The sequence below is a fragment of the Oryctolagus cuniculus genome, chromosome 8 (assembly GCF_051225735.1).
Source record: "Oryctolagus cuniculus isolate XC-2025 breed Fujian yellow rabbit chromosome 8, ASM5122573v1, whole genome shotgun sequence".
Taxonomy (NCBI): domain Eukaryota; kingdom Metazoa; phylum Chordata; class Mammalia; order Lagomorpha; family Leporidae; genus Oryctolagus; species Oryctolagus cuniculus.
In genome coordinates this window covers 553,476-577,132 of record NC_142874.1, presented here as the reverse complement: position 1 = coordinate 577,132, position 23,657 = coordinate 553,476, and the positions used below count along the sequence as shown (strand labels likewise).

The 23,657-nt window shown below is 42.9% G+C and overlaps 1 long non-coding RNA gene across 4 annotated transcripts; it reads right to left on the bottom strand.

Moving 5' to 3' along the window:
* Nucleotides 1–962: 962 nt before the first annotated feature.
* On the bottom strand, nucleotides 963–22,506 carry LOC149124785 (uncharacterized). 4 transcript variants are annotated; one of them, XR_016211502.1, is made up of 6 exons: nucleotides 22,259–22,506; nucleotides 17,700–17,793; nucleotides 10,571–10,733; nucleotides 7,023–7,080; nucleotides 6,755–6,822; nucleotides 963–2,124 (listed from the first exon to the last, which is right to left on the bottom strand). It is a non-coding gene; the product is annotated as an uncharacterized LOC149124785 (long non-coding RNA). The 4 variants fall into 4 exon arrangements; XR_016211501.1 differs by lacking the exon at nucleotides 17,700–17,793 and having other exon boundaries at nucleotides 967–2,124; nucleotides 10,571–10,729; nucleotides 22,259–22,501; XR_016211500.1 differs by lacking the exon at nucleotides 17,700–17,793 and having other exon boundaries at nucleotides 972–2,124; nucleotides 22,259–22,499.
* Nucleotides 22,507–23,657: the final 1,151 nt, after the last annotated feature.

Here is a 23,657-nt window from a genome sequence, read left to right as displayed (position 1 = left end):
AAAAGAAAGGAGAATGAAGCATATATAAAACATGTTTAAAAAATCATAAAATGAAAGATTAAAACATCATCTCAAAAAGTTGACTCCAGGCTGGCGCATGGCTCACTAGGCTAATCCTCCGCCTGTGGCGCCGGCACACCAGGTTCTAGTCCCGGTCGGTCGGAGCACTGGATTCTGTCCCTGTTGCTCCTCTTCCAGTCCAGCTCTCTGCTGTGGTCTGGGAGTGCAGTGGAGGATGGCCCAAGTCCTTGGGCCCTACACCTGCATGGGAGACAAGGAGAAGAACCTGGCTCCTAGCTCCTGGCTTCAGATCAATGTGGTGCACCGGCCACAGCACACTGGCCGCAGTGGCTATTGGAGGGTGAACCAACGAAAAAAGGGAGACCTTTCTCTCTGTTTCTCCCTCTCACTGTCCACTCTGCCTGTCAAAAAAAAAAAAAAAAAAGAAAAAAGAAAAAGGTTGACTCCATCTAAAACTATGAAAACATATATCTAAGTCCCCTTTTTATTGTCAGAAGCAATCCAACTGACAAAAAGTACTGAGGGTTTAAGCCATAGAGGCCAAGGGTGATAGATAGGAAATACAACATCTAAGCAATCTAGCCCTGAGAATCTTTGCCAAAGGCTGCAATGTGGATTGCAGAGGAAGGCTACTGCAGAGGGCAGAGACATGTGCAGTGAGGATGCATAATCAAGGCCTCAGTAGAGTGTGTGCCATGTGAACTTAGGTCACTCTCTATTTCTGCTTCCATGATAGATAAATTGCTATGATGATCCCCCCCCCACTTCGTGACTCCCTACTTTTTTCAGATCATAAAGGAATCTGAAAACCTGAAGAGTTACTCTGGTTATCTTACTCATGCTTCACCCTCTACATGGGGTACACAGAAGGCACATAACTTGTTTCCTCTGTTAACAGGTCTATAGATCAAGGGTAGCTACATCTGGAGACTACATGGTTGTCTGGCATTATTCTAGATTCTGGATTTGAGTGTAAAATGATGGCAACATGGGACATTGTGGTCTCTGGTTGAGAAAAAGTTAAGATACCTGTGGGATGGCCGGCGCTGCGGCTCACTTGGTTAATCCTCTGCCTGCAGTGCTGGCATCCATATGGGCACTGGGTTCTAGTCCTGGTTGCTCCTCTTCCAGTCCAGCTCTCTGCTGTGGCCTGGGAGGGCAGTGAAGGATGGTGCAAGTGCTTGGGCACCTGCACCTGCATGGGAGACCAGGAGGAAGCACCCGTCTCCTGGCTTCAGATCAGTGTAGTGCCGGCCGAGGCAGCCATTTGGGGAGTGAAACAACAGAAGGAAGACCTTTCTCTGTGACTCTCCCTCTCACTGTATATAACTCTGTCAAATAAATTTTTTAAAAAAACATACCTGTGGGAGAAGAGACATTCCAGCATGTGATGACCAGGAACCACTCATCTTCAGTGTTGTTTCTTGTGAGAGGATCTTACATACCCATTCCCATACTTAAAAATGCAGACAAGGCCACATGACTCTTTCCACATACAGTGGAAGAAAATTTTGTCACATTTGATAAAATCACAGAAAATCACTGTTCTTTATCATCCAGCCACAATGATCATCAGTAGACACCATTCTATCAGCCTGAGGTCAAAATGACAACTGATGCACAGCTTAAATGTGGAAGACTTGAAGAAACTGGGTCATTGGCTACCTGAGAAAGCCATTAAAAGACCATTAGCTGTAGTAGATGGGCACTCATAAATAGATGGCACTGCAAGCCCATGGGTTATATCTCTGGAATTTTTAATAAATAGTGCTTAACACAAATACAGAGAAAAGGGACCAGCATGTGGCACACCAGGTTAATACCTTGGCCTGAAGTGCTGGCATCCCATATGGGTGCAGTTTCTAGTCCTGACTTCTCTTCTGATCCAGATCTCCGTTATGACCTGGGAAAGCAGTAGAGGATGGCCCAAGTCCTTGGGCCCCTGCAGCCATGTGGCATACCCAGAAGAAGCTCCTGGCTCCCAGCTTCAGAATGGTACTGCTCTGGCCATTGCAGCCATCTGGGGAGGGCACCATCAGATGGAAGACTTCTCTCTCTGCCTCTCTTCTCTGTAACTCTGTCTTTCAAATAAGTAGAAGAAATCTTTAAAAAAAAAGAAATTAATAAAGTTTTGGATCAAGACACAGAAATAAATAAATCTTAAAAAATACAGAAAAAAGCTAAAATGGAATCCAAAGATCACATCAAATGTACAAAAACTTGACAAGTACATGAGGTATATGATTTATAATTTTGAGTGAGAAAATTCTGTAACATTGTACTAAACACTAGATGAATAAAATAACAGAAATTTAGTTTCTCATAGTTTGACACTATGCTGCCTGAAGTTTTGATTTCTTCTGAGGACATTCTCTTGTTTCAAGATCATCAAATTTCCAACATAACCTTTGAGATCTAGTCTGTTTCTCCTCCCATCTCTAGGGACTCTCTTTCAAAGTCAGATTGGAGGGGCCAGCGCCGTGGAACAGTAGGTTAATCCTCCATGCCTGCGGTGCTGGCATCCCATATGGATGCCGGTTCGAGTCCCAGGTGCTCCTCTTCCAATCCAGCTCTCTGCTATGGCCTGGGAAAGCAATAGAAGATGGCCCAAATGCTTGGGCTCCTGCACCCACATGGGAGACTGGGAAAAAGCTCCTGGTTCCTGGCTTCAGATCGGCACAGCTTCAGCCATTGTGGCCATTTGGGGAGCGAACCAATGGAAGGAAGACCTTTCTGTCTCTCCCTCTCACTGTCTATAACTACCTCTCAAATAAATAAATAAATAATCTTTTATATATCAGATTGGATTAGGTCAGGATATAACACTCAGACATCAATAGCTTCTGTATACACAGACAATGCCACAGCTGACAGAACTTCTAACATCAATCCCATTCACAATAGCTACAAAAACAATCAACTACCTTGGAGTAAATTTAAGCAATGTCAAAGATCTCTGTGATGAGAAATACAAAATATTAAAGAAAGAAATGAGACAAAAAATGAAAAATTGTTCATGTTCATGGAGTTAGAATCAATATCAAACTCCAAACTACTGAAAACAATTTCAAGATTCAATACACCAAGATTCAATATACTGATTCAATATATCAAGGACATTCTTCTCAGATATAGAAAAGGATGCTGAAATTCATATGGAAACACAAGAGTCCCTGAATAGCTAAAGCAATCTTATACAACAAAAACAAAGCTAGAGGCTTATTTGAGAGGTAGAGTTGCAGACAGTGAGAGGGAGGGAGAGAGGTCTTCCATCCACTGCTTCACTACCCAATTGTTCACAATGGCCTGAGCTGGGCCAATGCAAAGTCAGGAGCCTGGAGGTTCTTCTAAGTCTCCTATGTGAACACAGGAAGGAGCTCAAGCACTTGGGCCCTCCTCTACTGCACTCTCAGGCTATAGCAGAGAGCTGCATTGGAAGAGGAGCAGCCAGGACTTCAACTGGTGCCCGCATGGGATTCCAGCACTGCAGGTGGAGAATCACCCACTGTATCACAGCACCACTCCCAGGTTTCAAGATATACTATAGTGCAGTAATCAAAAGAGCCTAGTACTTGTTCAAAAACAGATGGATAGACCAATGGAACAGAATATAAATGCAGAAATCAATCCTGGAGAAGGATATTCTCTTAAACACATAATGCTGGGCAAACTGATCTCCTCATGCAGAAGTATGAAGCAATACTCCTACTTTACACCTTACAAAAATACACTCAAAATGGATTAAAACGGACTAAAGATTCAAATAACAACCTGATACCAAATTATTAGAGAAAGTTGGGGTAACCCTGCAAGACATTGGCATAGAAAAAGACTACTTGGAAAAGACCGCAGAAGCACAAGCAATCAAAGCCAAAATTGACAAATGGGATTACATCAAATTGAGAAGCTTCTGTACTCCCAAAAAAAAAAAAAAGTTAGCAAAATGAAGAGCCAACTGACAAACTGGGAGAAATGATTTGCGAACTATGCAACTGATAAAGAATTAATAACCAGAATATATAAAGGCTCAAGAAATTCCACAACAGCAAAACAAAAAACCCAGTGCAGAAATGGGCAAAGGAGTTATATAGGTATTCTTAAAAAGAAATCCAAATAGCCAACAGATACATGAGAAAATGCTCAGGATCACCATTCAACAGAGAAATGTAAATCAAAACCACAAGGAAGTTTTACCTCACCTCTGTTAGAGTGGCATTCACATAGAAATCAAACAAATGCTGGCAAAGATGTGTGGAAAACTTAACCCTCATCCACTGTTTGTGGGAATGTAAACTGGTAAAGACACCATGGAAGACAGTATGGAGATACCTCAAAACATCATACTTAGTGAATAAGCCAGTCTAAAAAGGACAAAAACCGTATATTCTCCCTGACCTGTGATAACTAATAGCACACCTAAAGGTAACCTATAGGAATGAAATTGACACTTTGAGAAGCAATGACTTTGAACAGCCCTTGTCTTGACTATTGAGGAACAATTTTTTCACATTATCTGTTGAACTCTTTACTTAGTATAGAGTTACTCATATGTGTATAAAGTTAATTGAAAATAGATCTTAGTAAAAAATAGTAATGAGAATAGGAGAGGAAGAAGAGGAAGAATGTAGGTGGGAGGGTGGCTATGGTGGGAAGAGTCACTATGTTCTTAAAGTTGTAACTATGAAATGCATGAAGTTTGTCTTCCTTAAATAAAAGGTTTCTAAGGAAAAAAGATATGAAAGGAACATTCCAGGAAAATTTTCCTTTTGATGATTTGGGTCAAGGCTACTTGGTAGCAATATTTAAAAGCAAAGAATGAATGATGCGTTTTTCATCTTATTTATTTTTAATTTTTTACTTTTTTGTTTTAAAAGACATAGTTTTGGAGAGAGAGCAGAAGGCAGTGGAAGATCTTCCATCTGTTGCTCTGCTCCCCAAGTGGCTGTAACAGCCAGAGCTGGGCCAGACTGAAACCAGGAGTGAGAAGCTTCATCTGGGTCTCACACATGGGTGACAGTGCCCAAGCACTTGGACCATCTTCTGCTGCTTTCACAGGTACTGTAAGCAGGGAGCTGGATTGGAAGTGGAGCAACCAAGAAACAAACCAGAACCCATAGGGATACTCGAATCCCAGGCAGTTGTTTAACCCAATATACTGCAATGTCACAATTTTTGTAAATTTAGAAACTAGAAGTGAGTGTCGACAATTCAAGAAATTAAGCTTCTGCAATTTAAGTGAGAGGCTAGGACTATATTCCTGGCTCTCTGTTATGACCCTGTCTCAGTCCTGGTTGTTGTAGGTGTGAATCAATGGATTGAAGGTGTCTGTCTCTGTCTCTCTCTCTCTCTCTCTCCCTTTCTCTCATTCCATAACACAGAGTAGGCTAAGCCTCCACCCAGGGTGCCAGCATCCCATATGGACACCAATTTGTGTTCCAGATGCTCTTCTTCTTTTTTAAATATTTATTTGAAAGTAGAGTTGCAGAGAGTGAGAGCCAGAGAGCCAGAGAGCAAGGTCTTCCATCTGCTGGTTCACTCCCCAAATGGCTGCAATAGCTGGAGCTGGGCGGATACAAAGCCAGAAGCCAGGAGCATCCTCCAGGTCTCCCAGTTGGTTGCAGGGGCTCAAGGAGTTGGGAGATCCTCAACTACTTTCCCAAGCCATAGCCAAGGGCTGGATTAGAAGTGGACCAACTGGGACTCAAATCAGTGCCTATATGGGATGCCAGCACCACAGGCAGAGGCTTAACCAACTATGCCTCAGCAAGGGCCCCAGATGCTCTTCTTTGTATCCAGCTCTCTGTTTTTGTCCTGGGAAAGCATTGGAAGATAGTCCAAGTCCTTGGGCCCCTAAACCCACCTGGGAAACCCAGAGGAAGCTTCTGGCTCTTAGCTTTGGATCAGCCCATCTCCAACTATTTTTGCCATTTGGAGACTGAACAAGTGGATAAAAAATTTATATGTCTCTCCTCTCCCTGTAACTATGCCCATCAAATAAATAAATAAAATCTTTTTTTTATATGCATTAAATAAAAGTTTAAAAAAAAAAAAGTCTCTATATTTCCATCAACTTCTCATTCTCTCTCAAGTATATAAATACTTTAAGATGGCAAAAGATTGGCCAGCACCATGGCTCACTAGGCTAATCCTACGCCTGCAGCACTGGCACACCAGGTTCTAGTCCCAGTCAGAGCACCAGATTCTGTCCCGGTTGCTCCTCTTCCAGTCCAGCTCTCTGTTGTGGCCCGGGAGTGCAGTGGAGGATGGCCCAAGTCCTTGGGCCCTGCACCCGCATGGGAGAACAGGAGAAGCACCTGGCTCCTGGCTTCAGATCAGCACACTGCACCAGCTGTAGCACGCCAACTGCAGCGGCCATTGGAGAGTGAACCGACGGTGAAGGAAGACCTTTCTCTCTGTCTCTCTCTCACTGTCCACTCTGCCTGTCAAAGAAAAAAAAAAGATGGCAAAAGATTCAAGTCAAAGACTAGAGAATTGTCTTGGGCTCTGACTATATTTTATGCCATTGATAAATGGAATAATTTGCCTGAAACATAACTTTGTGGAGTCTGAAGTAATCCTGCATTTGTACACTCACCGTGATAAAACTATGGAGAGTTATTTAAGGACCTGCAATAGATTCTATCCTATACACATTTTCTGATCTAATCCATGAAGCAAGTTCAGCCTCCAAAAGCTTTTAAAGAAACTCTACTTTAATAATTGAAAATATTACCTTTTTAATTAATTGTTTCTGATGTAGCAAATTCTTGCTGAAGTTTGAATTCAAACCATGTCTTGTAGCTATAGCAATAAAAAAAAAAATTGAGACCAATGTGAATTCAGCTCAGATGGCTTTAAATCTTGAAACCATGCTTACTTTATCTTATATGAATCCTGATTCTGAATTATATTTCTTTATGCTTTTCCAATTTATTTAAAAAAGCTCATAAAACTCTTAACATACAATGTGAAAGAAGCTGAGGAATAAATAAACAACCTACCAGCAATATATTTATTTTTGTCGGTCTTGGCCACATGTAGATGTCTCTAGAATCTTATCTGCAAGAGAAATTGCTTAGAAGGAGGGGTCAGACAAAAAGTCTAGATTCTTCCTAGATTCTACTGTGCTAATCAAGAGCATGAAGGAAATGTATATAGAAAAATGGGCATATTGGCTCAGTGACAAAAATGAAGTAGCCTCCCTGTGGAGGAATATAATCTTTACACATGGGAAAAACAGAAAAGATGCCAAAAGAGCACACACAAGTCTACCAATCACTTTGATTAAACATAAACTATTGTTAAACTAACTAAAATATTAATTTATTACCAATTCTGTAAAAAAAATCATTGTTAGGGGCTGTCACTATGGAGTCATGGCTAAAGCCACCTCCTACAGTGTGGGCATCCATATAGGCACCAATTTGAGTCCCAGCTACTCTACTTCCAGTCTAGCTCTCTGCTATGGACTGGGAAAGCAGTGGATGAACACCTAAGTCCTTGGGCCCCGTGCACTCACATGGGAGACCTGTAAGAAGCTCCAGGCTACTGGATTCAAATCATCCCAGCCCCAGCAATTGAGGACATATGGGAGTGAACCAGCAGGTGGAAGGCCTCTCTCTCTCTTCCTCTGTCTCTGTAACTCAGCCTTTCAAATAAATAAATCGTATAGAAATAATTTATAATGTTCATCACAATTGTTCAAATAAGTAGCAGTACACCAAACAAAAATTATGATTTCACTAGAATCTATATACACAGAAAATTACTCAGGCAGTACTGTTTTCCTTAAAACATCTCTTGCTTTTATGTATCTCAAATTCCTTAAAAGTATCCAGCTTGAAAATTAGTTTTTAGCCACAACTATATGTATAGGAAAAATTGACAGAATCTACTAGCACAGCTTTCTGTAACTTCCATGTGACACTCCTCTGTATCCAAATCATAACATAATTCTCCACCACACAAACCCCTGGCATTTTCCAGTTCACTTGTTCTAGCCCATGAGATGACCATAAATATGATATCAACATTGTTTGTAAAGTATTTTACCTTTGGCAGTGTGCCTTCTTGTACAGTAATCACGTGGAGAATCCTGAGACTTACCTGATGGACCCCTGGGGCCTAGGTCAAGGCTGTGCAAAGCAGACATTGGAAGGGTAGGCATTAAGATTCAGTAGGCTTACCTACTTCTCTGGACATACCACATCACAGAGTGCCTGGTTTGTGTCCTGGCTTTTCCACACCTCCAACTCAACTTCCTGCAAGTGGTTTTTTTTTTGTTGTTGTTGGTTCTTTTGAGTCAACAGATCATGGCTCAGAAACTTAGTTTCCTGCCATCTAAATGGGAAACCCACATAAAGTTCCTACCTCCTGGCTTTCATAGATATAGCACTCGCTATTGTGGGCTTTTGCAGAGTGATCCAGCAGATGGAGGACCTTTTTCTCTGCCTTTCAAATAAACAAATCAGTAAAAAATTATCAGTATGTGATATGGAACAATGGGTCTCTACCACCACTGGTTAAAGCCAGAGTTGCTCCACTTCCAATCCAGTTCCCTACTAATGCACCTGGGAAAATATCTGAAGACAGTACAAATACTTGGACCATTTCTATCAGCCTGGGAAACCTGGATATAGTTCCTGTCTTCTGGCTTTGGCCTGGTCTAATCCTAGCCACTGAAACCATTTGAAGAGTGAACCCACAGAAGGTATTAGAAAGATAGATCTGTCTCTGTCTCTCTATGAATCTGCCTTTCAAATGAACAAATAAATAAATAAATTTTAAAAAATACATTGGTGTGAGTTAAGCAATCTTGAAAGCAGCAGCCTCAATTAAAGCAGTAGCTAACTAAAACAGGTGATTTGTGATTCCAGATACCACCAGCATATGGATGGCCTAGCAGAGGCCACCCCAAAATGCTTACTAAGAATTACAAATGAAATGGTTGAATTTTATACCTGCATGATTTTTCTCCATTTTGAGTGCAAGAGCCCAGAATCTTGGACCATCTTCCTGTTTTTTTTTCCCAGAATATTAGCAGGGGCTGGATCAAAATTGGGGCAGCCAGGACATTAACTGGTGCCATATAGGATGTCAGGGTTAGGAAGTGGCTTCACCTGCTATGCCTCAACACAGGCTGCAAAACTGTTTTAATCTTATACATCTATTTGAGCACTGCACTGTGATTTATTTGTATTTTACAAACCAGTAAGCAGTAAAAGCATGACTTATTCACATTTTAAGTAATAGAAAATACATTCACACTAAATTTTGTAGCACATAAGTAGCTGATACTTATATGCTGAATAGCTTATACTTACAAGCTGAAAAACTTGTATAATGCCCACTTTTGGATACACAATCCATAGAGATTATTAGGGAAAAAGTACAACCATGAACAAGGAAAAGTCTTCCAAAACAGTGTTTGTTCCAAATCAACTGTAGTTTCTGAAATGGTTCTCAAAATATGACTTTTAAAATAAATGTGGTAAATTAAATAACCCTACTCAAAAATAAATAAACCAGAGTTTGTGACATCTACAAATCATTTGATATTTGTCAATGCACTTCACCATAGCTCGAGATATCAAATATGACAAATTGTATTTCATGTTAATTGGAAAAAAATAATTTTTTAAAAAAATCATAGTAGACAAGACATACACCCTGGTATTTGATGTGAGCCTCCCAATCAGCAGCTTAAACTGATGCAGCACAATCCCTGCCCCACAGCTCCTGGTTTTGATTTAGCCCAGACTCAGTTGTGAGCCTTGGAGGAATCAGCACATGAAAGCACTGTATCTGTTTGTGTCTCTGCCTAAAAGAAATGAAAGAATAAATTAAAGAAATATGCTATGCCCCTCGTAAGTAGGATGCAGCTACAGAAGAGATGTTGACTCTACGCCCCTCAACATCCCTTAGGATTAAGAGAATGGAGTCTCTGAGGGGAGAATGTTGTAGGCAGGCATATAGAATAAAATTGATTAGGTGTGTGAGCTAAAAGACCACACTTCCACCATGCCCCTGTGTGACCTCATACCCCTACCTGGCCACACCTGTGTACCCACTGGCCAATCAGGTTAATTAACCTCTCCCCTTTGGAAATGGATTAAAAGTCTGGAACATGGTGTCCTTCTCTCTCCTTTCCTTGGCCTTTTGCCAGTATGGGGCTTGCTGTGGCCTTGCACCTCCAGGGCTCGTGGACTTTGGGCCACCCACACCATGCTTCCTGGCCTAGATGTTCCTCCATGTGGCTGGTTCCTAGTACTGAGCATGAATCCAGATTTGCTTCTCTCCTGTTGATAGGGTTCTCACTCTCCTATGCATTTCTTTCACTAAATAAGAGCTTAAAAATGTAAAAAAAAAATTGGCTGCCTTCTGCTCTTTTCCCTATTTCTAAACTTTGCAACACAAGCAACCACAAATGTGCTCCATTAAAATAGATTTGCTTACTGTGGACATTGCAGGGAGGTTTGGGGGTAAGAAATGCCACTTGTGATAACATCATTACATACTGGAGTGCCTTGTTGGAGCCTGCTTATCCTACCTGATCCATCTTCCTGCTAATGTTCATCCTGAGATGATGATTCAAGTACTTGAGTCCCCTCCATAAACATGGTAGCTGCAAATGCAGTTTTTGGATGCTGGATTTAGCTGCTGCAGGCCCCTGGGCAGTGAGCCAGCAGATGAGAAGGTCTTTCTGTCTCTGCCTTTCAAATAAATGAAAATAAATAAGACATTAAAGAAAAATGACAGCAAAAGAGAACAATTAAAATATCCTATTTTAATGAATTCTACTATATAAATTATCGTGTTCAATGTGAATTATCTAAATATACCAATTAAAAGAGATTGAAACAGCCAAAATAAAACCAAGACCAAACTATGTGTGATCTATAAGAAAACCATTTTAAATATAAAGTCACAAAAAGATGATCTGATTCTGGGTTAATTAAAGAAAAAAATTGGATGCCAGCATTATAGCACTGTATCAAGATTAACTTCCTCCTTATGATGCTGGAATCCAACAGACTATCAAATATCAGCTGCTCTGTTTTCAATTGAGCTCCCTTCTAATGTCTAGGAAAGCAGTGATGATTGTCCTAGTACCTGGCTCCTGCCACCCATGTGGGAAACCCAAATGGAGCTCAGGTATCCTCCAGGTGAAGAGTTAGGGTCCTGGCTTAGGCCCAGCCCAGCCCAATCCAGCCCATTGCAGCCATTTGTAGAGTGAACCAGAGGATGGAAGATCTCTTTCTCTGTCACTCTCCCAATCAAATAAATAAATATTTAAGAAAGAATAAATTTCACTTGCATATGAAATGTGAAAGATCTGCATTACAACATGGTGACTCCACCATCATCAAAAACAACTACATGATAGAATGTATATGGTGGTGAGGTTTATTTCACTTCTACACACATATTTATCACCATTAATCTGTTAAATTTTTCCATTTTTTTCAACTGAAAATATATAAGTACATTAAGAGTAGGATAAACACAAAGATAGCTTCAGTTCTGATTAGGTTTTAGGTCAGAAAAATTTTAAGTGTTACACAATGAAACTGAAGGCAGTTTTCCAAAAGGATAGTACACTGTTTCCTTAGCATCAATCTGTGTAAAGTAAAATCCATACAACTGAATGGGCATTACAGATACATCAGTGGTAATCAGTACAAATAAATATAAAAGTGGAAATACCAAATCACTGGAAATTGGTATTTAGTAATGAGTAATCAGAGATGCCAGTTACTACTAGATGGAATAAGGAAATAAGCTCATCCCAGTGTTGACAAATCACAAAATACACATCAATGAAAATTTAGTTAATCCCTCCACTCTATGAATACTTCACATTAAATATGAATATATCCACAACCTGCAGCCTAACAATATTTTTCTCAGTTATTTAAAATATTTGCAATGCATTAGCACTGGTGGGGAATTAAAAAAAGTAACAGTCACAGATATCAAATAATAATCTAGAAGAAAGCAACGTTCCATAACTCCTGGCACCACTGATGTGAACTGCCTGAACTACAACCTAGAATAGAAACATCTGGGAAAAAAACACTCAAGGGAAAAAAGGAAAATATCTTTTTAGTGTAAAATATCAATAGTTAGTATCAGCATTCTGAAAAGTTGAAAAGCCAAGAGACAAACACAAGCAAAATTCTTCTTTGGAAGAAGTAGATCATAAACTACAAAAAGAACCACAAAGAATTAGACCTGGTCAATTCTGAGGGCAGTGGGGGAAGAAATCAAGAAGACACCTGAACTGACAAATGCCCATTGATTCACTTGGGTAAGCATTTTGTGGGTGTTTATACTTTTTATGTAAAGTCAGCAGAAAATAAGTGCTACCGAACAATAATCAGGCCCTTGCTTCTCAACAACTGGATTCACCAGAGAGAAAAGCATATATTTCAAGAAGCCGGCATCTTGGGGAGAAAGAGATCTCTTCATCTAAAACATGCTCTTTTCACCCAACGAGCCAGCAAGAGCTGTTTCTAAGAACATGGGTCAAGGGGCAGACACTGGTATATGGAGTAAAGGCAAAGGCAGCAGTACCACTGTCACATATGGGCACCAGCTGCTCTGCTTCTGATCCAACTCACTGTGAATGCAGCTGGGAAATCAGTGGAAGGTCACCCATGTGCTTGGGCCCCTTCCACTCCCTTGGGAGACCTGGGAGATGCTTCTGACTCATGGATTTGGTCTGGCCCAGCTCAGGTGATTGCAGCCATGTGGGGAATGAACTAGCTGATGGAAAATCTCTCTCCATCTCTTCCTCTCTCTCTCTGTACCTCTTCCTTTCAAATAAAATAAATAAATCTTTTTTAAAAAATGGGTAGTTTCACATGGGGGTTAGAAATCAAATTGATTCTATTTAGTTGACAATTTGGCAGCTGTTCAGGCTTTGCTCTAATAAATGCTCATCTGGGGAAATCCAAGGCATCAACCAGGTGAAGATGTTTTGATGGGGCTGAGGCTCCTTTGTTAGCTGGGTCAAAGTCTGCTATTCTGGGCTGGAGCTGTGGCACAGCAGGGTAAAGACCCGGCCTGTGGCACCAGCATCCCATATGAGATGCTCCTTTTCTGATCCAGCTCTCTTCTGTGGCCTGGAAAAGCAGTAGAAGATGGCCCAAGTCCTTGGGCCCCTGAACCCATGTGGGAGACCCAGAAGAGGCCCCTGGCTCCTGATCAGCTCAGCTCTGGCCATTGCGGTCATTTGGGGAGTGAACCAGTGGATGGAAGACCACATAGGACCCCTGATCATTATGAGATAATAATCACTTACATAATATTAAGTCAAATTATGTATAAATATATTAAGTATACTGAATATTTAATTAATAGATATAGACATTTAAAATATATTAAAAATCTCAACTATTAAAACGCAGTTTTCTAAACCCAAAGTCAGAGAATACATGAGATAATCTTGACAAAACACAAAATTTCTTTCCCTTCTGTAATAACCAAAAGGTAAAGAAAATTCTTTTGTGCTGTGTTTCTTCTAATGGGAAGCTCCTCCAGATAACTTAGAAGTTAAACCCAATGGAAAGGTACCCAAACTTAGACACTGGAGGCTGTGAGCATTCAATATTATAAAAGAATGAAAAAACTTACAAAAGATGACACCTGTTGCCGGCACTGTGGCTTAGCAAGTAAAGCCATCACCTGCAGTGCTGCGATCCCATATGGGTGTCAGTTCACATGCTGGCTGCTCCACTTCTGATCCAGCTCTCTGCTATGGCCTGGGAAAGCAGCAGCAGAAGGCCCAAGTCCTTAGGCCCCTGCATCCCTGTGGGAGACCCAAAAGAAGCTCCTGGCTGCAGCTCAGTGCAGCTTTGGCCATTGTGGTCATCTGGGGAGTGAACTATCAGATGGAAGACCTCTCTCTCTCTCTCTCTGCCTCTCTGTAACTCTGCATTTCAAATAAATAAATATCAAAATAAAATAATACACCTTAGAAACAAAAGCAGAAAAAAATCCCATAGAACAATTTAAATACATCTAGAAAAGTCAGGTGTAGGGGCCAGTGTTGTGGCATGGTGTGTAAAAGCCACCACCTGTGACACAGGCATTCCACATGCACACTGATTCTAGTCCTGACTATTCCATTTCTGATATAGTCACTGCTAATGTGCCTAGAAAACCAATGAAAAATGGCCAAGTCCTTGGGTCCCTGACAGCGAGGTGGGAGACCCAGAAGAAGCTCCTGATTCCTGGCCATTGTGGCTCAAGTTCAGCCATTGTGGCCATTTGGGGAGTGAAGCAGTAGACCAAAGATCTCTGTCTCTCCCTCTTTCTGTAAACTGTGCCTTTCAAATAAAAAGAAAGCTGAAAAAAATTAGGTGTAGGGGTTGGCGCTGTGGTGTAGCAGGTCAAGCCACTGTCTGCAGTGCCAGCATCTCATAAGGGCACTGGTTTGAGTCCTGGCTGCTCCACTTCCTATCCAGCTCTCTGCTATGGCCTGGGAAAGCATCAGAAGATGGCTCAAGTCCTTGGGTTTCTGCACTCACTTGGGAGACCTGGAAGAAGCTCCTGGCTCCTGACTTCACATCAGCACAGCTCTGGCTGTTGCGGCCATCTGGGGAGTGAACCGGCACATGGAAGACCTGTCTCTCTCTCTCTCTGCCTCACCTCTCTCTGTGTAACTCTGACTTTCAATTAAATAAATAAAGCTTTTTAAAAAATTAGTTGTAAAGATCAAGTACTCTTATTATCCCTAGTTTCCTAAGATAAATATTTCTCTTTCAAGATTAATTTATTTCCAAGGTAGTTACAGAGAGAGAGAGAGATCTTCCATTGGCTAGTTCATTAGCCAAATGGCCACTACAACCAGAACTGAGCCAGGCAGAAGCCACTGCCAGGAGACTCATCCAGGTCTCCCACATGGGCGCAGGGTCCCAAGGACTTGGGCCATCCTCTCCTGTTTTCCCAGGTGCATTAGCTAGGAGGTGAATCAGAAGTGGGCCACGAGGAATCAAACCAGTGCCCATATGGATTGCTGCCATCACAGGCAGCATCTTAAACTGCTATGCCACAATATCAGCTGTAAAGACAAGCATTTCTCGTGACAGGCCATAACTAAACAATAAAGGAGGAGAAAATAGCTTATAAGAGATGGCTAGTTGTTGGAAAGGAGTCAATCAAAAGGAAACTGTAAGAAGCTGCAGTTGAGGAGATGGTTGAAAATGTTATTAGAGGGGCCAGGCACTGGAGCGTAGTAGGCTAATCCTAGGAAAGCAGTGCAAGATGTGCTTGAGAATGGAGGACCCACAAGAAGCTCCTGGCTCCTCTTGGATTGGCTCAGCTCCAGCCATTGCAGCCATTTGGGGAGTGAACCTGTGGATGGAAGATCTTTCACTCTGCCTCTCCCTCTCTCTATCTCTCTCAAAATTTTAGGCACTGTGGTATAGAAGGTTAAGCCTCCTCCTCAGTGCCAGCATCTCATGTGGACTCTGGCTCAGTTGAGTCCCAGCTGCTCTACTTCTGATCCAGCTCTCTGCTAATGCACCTGGGAAAAGCAGAGGAAGGTGGCCTAAGTACTTGAGTCCCTGCACCTGTGTGGGAGACTCAGCAGACACTCCTAGTTCCTGCTTACTGGCTCCTGCCTGACCCAACCTCCACCTGTTGAGGCCATTTGGGTAGTGAGTCATTGGATGGAAGATCTCTTTCTTTTCCTCTTTCTCACTTTGTATCTCTGCCTTTCAGATGAATAAATCTTTTTTAGAAAGTTATCAGACTTTAAAATGAAATATTAAAAATCTCTAGCAAATATTTATCATTAATATTTATATTTTCTAAAAAAAAACTTTACTGATTTAACATAGGGGACTAAATCCTAGTTTTATTTATTTGAAAGACAGAGTTACAGAAAAATAAAGCCAATGAGAAAGAGATTGTCCATCTGGTTCACTCCCCATCCATCTACAACAGCCAGAGCTGGGACAGGTTGAAGCCAGAAGCCAGGGAAGTCCATGTGGTTCTCCCACATGTGTGGCAGGGGTCCCAGCACTTGGGCCATCTTCTGCTATCCCAGGCACATTAACAGGGTGCTGGATTAGAAGTGGAGCAGTCTGGACTCAAAGAAGCACTCTTATGGGATGCAGGTATGATAGACTGCATTTAACCGATGATGCTGCCCCCACTCTGAAAATTTTTAATGTCAGGGCCGGTGTTATGATATATGGGTAAAGTCACCATCTGTGATGCTGGCATCCCATATGGGCACTGGTTCATCTCACAGCTGCTCTACCTCAGATCAAGCTCCCTGCTAATGGCCTGGGAAAAGCAGAGGAAAATGGCACAAGTGTTTAGGCCCCTGCTACTGATGTAGGAGACCTGAATGGAGCTCCAGGCTCCTGCCTTCAGTCTGGCCCAGTGCTTGATTATTACAGACATCTGGGGATGAACCAGTAGATGGAAGATGTCTGTCTCTGTCTCTCTAACTCAGCCTTTCAAATACATAAATAAATCTTTCAAAAATTCTAGACTTTGGGATATTGACTTAGAATTATTTCTTATTGGGGTTGGTGCTGTGGCATAGCAGGTTAAGCCTCCACCCGCAGTGCTGGAGTGCTGGCATTGCATAAGGACACTGGTTCAAGTCCTGGTTACTCCACTCCTATCCAGCTCCCTGCTAATGACCTAAGAAAGCAGAGAAGGTGGCCCAGAGTCCTTTAGCTCCTGCACCCATGTGGGAGAATGGGAGGAGGCTCCTGGCTTCTGGCTTGAGATCTGCAAGGTCCAGCCATTGCAGCCCTCTGGGGAGTGAACCAGTGGATGGAGGACCTCTCTCTCTCTCTCTCTCTCTCTCTCTCTCCTTCCCCCTCTCCCTCTCTCTGTTATTCTGCTTTGCAAATATTTAAATAAATAAATCTTAAAAAAAATTTCTTATCCTTGGTAATTTACTGTTTAATGAAAACTTAGCAGGTAATTGTGAACAGTCATATGTTAACAACTTATGAAAACATTTACCAGGCCAGCGCCATGGCTCACTAGGCTAATCCTCCACCTTGCGGCACCAGCACACCGGGTTCTAGTTCCTGTTGGGGCACCGGATTCTGTCCCGGTTGCCCCTCTTCCAGGCAAGCTCTCTGCTGTGGCCAGGGAGTGCAGTGGAGGATGGCCCAAGTCCTTGGGCCCTGCACCCCATGGGAGACCAGGAGAAGCACCTAGCTCCTGCCATTGGATCAGCGTGGTGCGCTGGCTGTAGCGCGCCAGCCGTGGCAGCCACTGGAGGGTGAACCAACGGCAAAAGGAAGACCTGTCTCTCTGTCTCTCACTGTCCAGTTTGCCTGTCAAAAAAAAAATTTACCAAAAGGCCCAATGCCTTCTATATATTTTAAGCCAAGAGTACATGTATTTAGAAAAATCTTTTACATTTAGCAATTCAAAAAAAGTCATCCTACTGCAGAGTAGTCCTTGGTCTCTCTAGCTGCTACACTGCTTTATCTCTCTTCAGCATCTCTAAATCAGAGATGCTCTTATCCCTGGGCAGGAAAACATGAGGTCTATTACCTCATGTCAAATTGCATAGGGTCCCCAAATCAGTAATCCATCCCATGATCACCTTGAGGAGAGGATCTGCATTGTGCATGGCACAAGCGTCATGAGACATCAGGGGTGGGATTCCCTTTGTACCCAGTCATCCTCCTCACCTTGCACAGCTTGTAGTTCAGTTTGTATACCACCTTCTGCTCATGTCTGCCACCACGTGGCTTCTGCTGTGATGTAGTGAACAGCAAGATGGCCCTGTGGTGTCAAAGATCAGGCAGAAATGCTCACCTGTCGGCTTGATGCTGATGTTTGCTCCATCTCACACATATCCATGAATCCAGCAAGGCTTGCAGCATCAGCTTGAACCTTGCTGTGGATTCTGACCCAGCACTGCTACATTATCTTCTCTACCCCCTCTCCAGTCAGTGCGTACTTGAGTCTATTTCTCAGGAAGGTGAGGAGAGGGAGACATCCCTTAGGTTGCAGGGACCTGATGATGCACAAGGTGCCACAGCAAAGACCACCAATTCATTTTTTAGCAATTATACTGACATTGCCTGAGAAACTACCATATTAGATAAGTATGGTTATTCTCTTAAGTCATGATCTTGCCAAAGAACAACTTTAAATTGGACTTCATAGCAAGCAATGAACACTGCATCATCTTTTTATCTATTGTTTGTGCTTAGGTGAAAATTACGTTGTGATTTTAAATAACACAAATAAGCACAACCAACTTTTGCACATACAACGGTACACACATATAATGCATAGCATACATTATGACACAGAGAAATATAGAAATCTCTGCAACTCTTTTTAAATCTTTTAATCAGGCCCTATGGCTCACCATGTGGGTAGCCAATTGAACAGGGATGAATGTTGATAAGAGGAAAGAGCTTATTTCTAGAAGCTGGCATCTTGGGGAAAGAAATTTCTCTCTTTTTAAAGATTTTATTTATTCATTTGAGAGACAGAGCCACAGAGAGTGGGAGAGCCAGAGAGAAAGGTCCTCCACCAGCTGGACCACCCCCAAAATGGCCACAATGGCTGAGGCTGGGCTAATCCAAAGCCAGGAGCCAGGGCCTTCCCCATATCTCCCACATGGGTACTGGGTCCCAAGCTCCCCTGGGCATCTCCCACTGCATTCCTAGGCCACCAAGCAGAGATCCAGATCAGAAGAGGACCAACAGGGACATGAAACAGTGACCATATGGGATGTCAGCACTATAGGTGGAGGTCCAGCTCTATATGCCACAGTACAGCCCCAAGAGAGAGTTCTTGATATAAAATGTTCTATCTCTGTGAAAGGGTTAATTTTTATAAGATTTATTTATTTATTTGAAAGTCAGAGTTACACAGAGAGAGAAGACGGTTAAAGAGAGAGAGAGAGGTCTTCCATCCAAAGGTTCACTCCCCAATTGGCTGTGACGGCCAGAGCTGTGTCAATCTGAGGCCAGGAGCCTGAGATCATTCTGGGTCTCCCACTTGGGTGCAGGAGCCCAAGGACTTGGGCCATCTTCTACTGCTATCCCAGACCATAACTGGGAAAGGGTTTCTTAAAGGACAAGGGTAGCTTCAGGGGGAGGTAAATAAAACAATGAGTCACTTTAATTGACAGTATGTAAATACCCAAGCTTTTTCTGATGAGGCCTCTTAACCAGGGGGCTCAGCATCAGTTGGGTGAAGGCTTCTTTGTTAGCTGGGGCAAAAGTCCACCATTATACAAATGCTACTATTCACCAGAGTAATTCAGGCAATATACAGGATCAGTAATTGGTTTTTGCTATATAAAATGTGAAAAGGAAAAGGGAAGGAGGATGGCTTTAGTATGGTTAAAATTCCTTTTTAAAAGCTCCAATCAACTGAATATAATTACTTCCCGCTATTAGTAACTTCAATTAACCCTATTGTTCCACAGTTGAAACCTGAAAAATTTACTTGAGCATTTAACTTGGAAAGCAACTCTAGTCCCAGTGATGGTACTGGGCACTAACATATATAAAGATAATTATATCCTCATTTCAGATTCAGTAAGCACTCTGTTGGAAAAACATCTTTTATTGCTTTATTAACTCTTGTTCCTCACAGTCAGTTTTATTAGAGGCATTTGTGGAAATTTACAATAGATTTTTCTTAAATTTTTTAAAATTTATTTGACAGATAGTTGGTGAGAGAGACAGAAAGGTCTACCTTCCATTGGTTCACCCCACAAATGGCCACTACAGCAGGCGCTGTGCCGATCTGAATGAAGCCAGGAGCCAGGTGCTTCTTGTTTCCCATGTGGGTGCAGGGCCCAAGCACTTGGACCATCCTACACTGCCTTCCTGGGCCACAGCAAAGTTGGACTGGAAGAGGAGCAACCGGGACTAGAACTCGGCACCCATATGGGATGCCAGTGCTGCAGGTGGAGGATTAACCAAGTGAGCCATGGCGCTGGCCCCTAGATTTTTTAAGAGACCAGGGAGCTCCAGGGTCTCTGCTCTATCATTGGGCTAAGGCAGAGCTGAAGCTCCTACATTTTCTAAATTGACAAGGACTCCTAACCTGTCTCCTTGGACATCAACAGCCACAGACACAGTTGCTGGAAGGTTTAAGGGATTTAAATGCTTACTCTGTCCCATTTACCAGAAATCTCACAAAACCTCTACTGTTAGAAACCCACTGACGCTGTGGCAGATTGGGTAAGGCAGCCACCTGCAGTGAGTGCCAGCATCCCATGTGGGTGCCCGTTGGAGCCAGTCCTGGGTGCTCCAATTGTGATCTAGGTCTCTGATATGGCCCTGGGGGAGCAGTGGAGGATGGCTCAGGCCCTTGGGCCCTTGCACTGGGTGTGGGGGGGAACCCAGAGAAAGCTCCTGGCTCCTGGATTCAAATCAGCCCAGCTCTGGCCATTGCAGCCATCTGAGAAGTAAACCAGTAGATGAAGGACCTGATGGAACAAGGAACAAGGACATAAGCCTCAGCCATTCTCCTGCATTGAACAAAAGAGATAAACATTGGAATGTATTCTTTGCCCTAGAAACACAATTGGAGGGCCTGCGCTGTGGCATAGCAGGTAAAGCTGCTGCCTGCAGTGCAGGAATCTCTTATAGGTGCTGGTTTGAGTCCTGGCTGCTCCATTTCTAATCCAGCTCTCTGCTATGCCTGGGAAAGTAGTGGAAGACAGCCCAAGTCCTTGGGGCCCTGCACCCATGTGGGAGACCCAGAAGAAGCTCCTGGCTCCTGGCTTCAGATCGATGTACCTCTCTCTGGCCATTGTGGCCATCTGGGGAGTGAACCAGAGGATGGAAGCCTTCTCTCTCCCTCTCTGCCTCTCCTTCTCTCTCTGCTTAACTCTGACTTTCAAGTAAATAAATAAATCTTTAAAAAAAAAAACACCTCAATTGGGTCTCACACTCTGCTGTCTTCATACTCCACCCTTTACAGCCACCTGAAAGGCCAGTTCCAGGAATTCCCCTCTGCTTGCTGCCCCCTACCTCACCCCCATCCCCAGCCTTCCCTGGGGGTCAGGGCCTTCTGTCAGGTGTTCCATCATGGGTACGTGGACAGTTGCAGTTGGTCACCCATCTCTACGGATTTATTTTCCCTGAATAAATTTGGTCTGGCTATAAATTCATACACTACCTCCTCTCTATTCTGTGCCTCTTTTCCTAACAGGACACACCCCCCCACCTCTGCCTCTCTAACTCTGCTTTTCAAATAAAATAAACATTTAAAAATCCCACTTAACAACCACCTTCTCTTAAATTTAACACATATGCAGGCCATGCAATATTATAATAGAACACCATTTTTTTCTTAGTCATAAGATCGTAACTATATCCTGCCCAATCAGCCACGATGCAACTCAAGGTGATTTTGGATGAAAATTAAATTGAACCACTCATATTTCACCCAAGAGGAAGAAATCCTCATACAAACAACCAAATGAGTACTCTTCCAAAAAATATCCAAATTTCCTCACAGGGAGGCTGAAGTAAAAATCTTACAATCCATCTCCTACACACCAGTAACACAAAAAATGACCTAAACCAGGTCCAAATGCCATGAGCCCAAAGAGCAGAGACAGAAATTTCAGGTATGCCCCTGGTTCAACTTACCCAGTCTCAGAGCTGTTGACTCCGGGGAGCCTTTGATTCCCCGCAAGGTAGCTAATGTCACAGCGGGAACAGAAAGGAAAGTCCTGGAGAGCAAGTGCTCTCAGAAGCTGTGGGGATGTCCCCAGAGTCCCAGCCAAAATGTTAGCTCAAAAGCAGTTCTGGGGTGGAGGTACAAGTGACCATTGCCCTCCTTACTAATGTGAAAGGGTTAAGCCACTTGAAAAATACATTGCCGGGGCCAGCGCTGTGGCTCAGTGGGTTAATGCCCTGGCCTGAAGTGCCAGCATCCCATATGGGCACCGATTCTAGCCCCGGCTGCTCCTCTTCCCATCCAGCTCTGTGCTATGGCCTGGGAAAGCAGTAGAAGATGGCCCAAGGCCTTGGGCCCCTAACCGTTGTGGGAGACCGGGAAGAAGCTTCTGGCTCCTGGCTTCAGATTGGTGCAGCTCCAGCTATTATGGCCAACTGAGGAGTGAATCATCGGATGGAAGACCTCTCCCTCTCTCTCTCTCTCTCTGCCTCTCCTCTCTGTTTAACTCTGACTTTCCAATAAATAAATAAAACCTTTAAAAAACAACAACAACAAAAATACATCACAGACTTCTGGGCTAGCTCACCAATGTTGTTCCCAGACACAATCCGGCTCTTGATGCTCACCGCTTCAATTCGCCATAGCTGAGTGCTGGCCAGAGGAAAGGGTGTATTTCCAGAAGGCGGCTGCAGTCTTGGGAAAGAAAATCCTCCCAATCCAAAGAAGCCTTTTTCTACCAAACCACGCAGCACAGAGGATGTTTAAAGGGACAGGGGTAATTGGAGCACCAGGCTTGAAATAAAACAATGAGTCTATTCAATTGACAATTATGCAGATTTTCAGGCTTTGTTCTGAGGAAGGTCCCACCAGCCAGTCAGGGGAGTCCAGGGTGTCAGGAGGGAGGTGCATTCTGCCTCAGTTGGGGGAGGGTTCTCTGTCAGCTGGGTCAAAAGCCTGCCCTTCCAAATCATCTCCTTTTTTTCAGTAGGCTTCCAAAACTCTTCTGCAAATATTACTCACAAGATTAGGGGAAGGCAGGATGCCTTCATTAGGACTACCATGCTGTTGGAGGAGGGTGATTGGGGTTTATAAAGAGGTTCTAAGGCAGGAGGTGCTGATGTAAGGACTAATGGGGAGTCCTTGTAAGAGTGGACAAGATGCTTGCTTCTCCACAGAACCTGTCTATTAGCAAGACAGAAGTGGTGATCCCACTCCCCCAGTTTCTAGTTTTATCATGAGAATAGCAAGGAAGAAATGATCCACCCTTCTGAGCTTCTAGTTTTATCAGGAGAATAGAAAGAATTTGCCTATCCTACTATTCAGCTGGATTTTTGTTTTAACAAGAGCAAGCTAGACAGGATTATTGATGGATTTTGTCCCCAGCCTCTGACTAATTGTTAGCTGTTATTATTCTGCTCATCCAAATTGCAGTTAAAAAACTCCACTCCATTTTTCAGGTCTCTCTCTCTTGGAGACCCCCTAGTGGCTGCTGTGGCAAGAGGTTTCTCATGTAAATAAATCTTGCTTTGCTCACTGCATGTCCACATTAAATTCCTTGTGAGACACGCACCCCAAGCACCTTCCTTCATCACCATTTTCCCCCATTACTTTGGTGTGGTGAAGTCGAGGAAGAGTTGACAGTCTTCTGGTTTCAGATGTCATAGCTTGTTGCTAGATCGATGACAAGACTTAAGTTCTCTGATTCCTCCTGGTGGTCAGCACCTGAGTCCTTCAGCTCTGCCTCAGCCTAATGGTAGAACAGAGACCTGTGGCTTCCCTGCTCTCTTAAAAACCTACTGTAAATTTCCACAGATGCCCCTATGAAGTTGATTGTGAGGAGCAAAAGTTAACAATAGGATTTCTTCCTTCCTTCCTTTCTTTCTTTCTTTCTTTCTTTCTTTCTTTCTTTCTTTCTTTCTTTCTTTCTTTCTTTCTTTCTTTCTTTCTTTTTTCTTTTTTTGACAGGCAGAGTTAGTGAGAGAGAG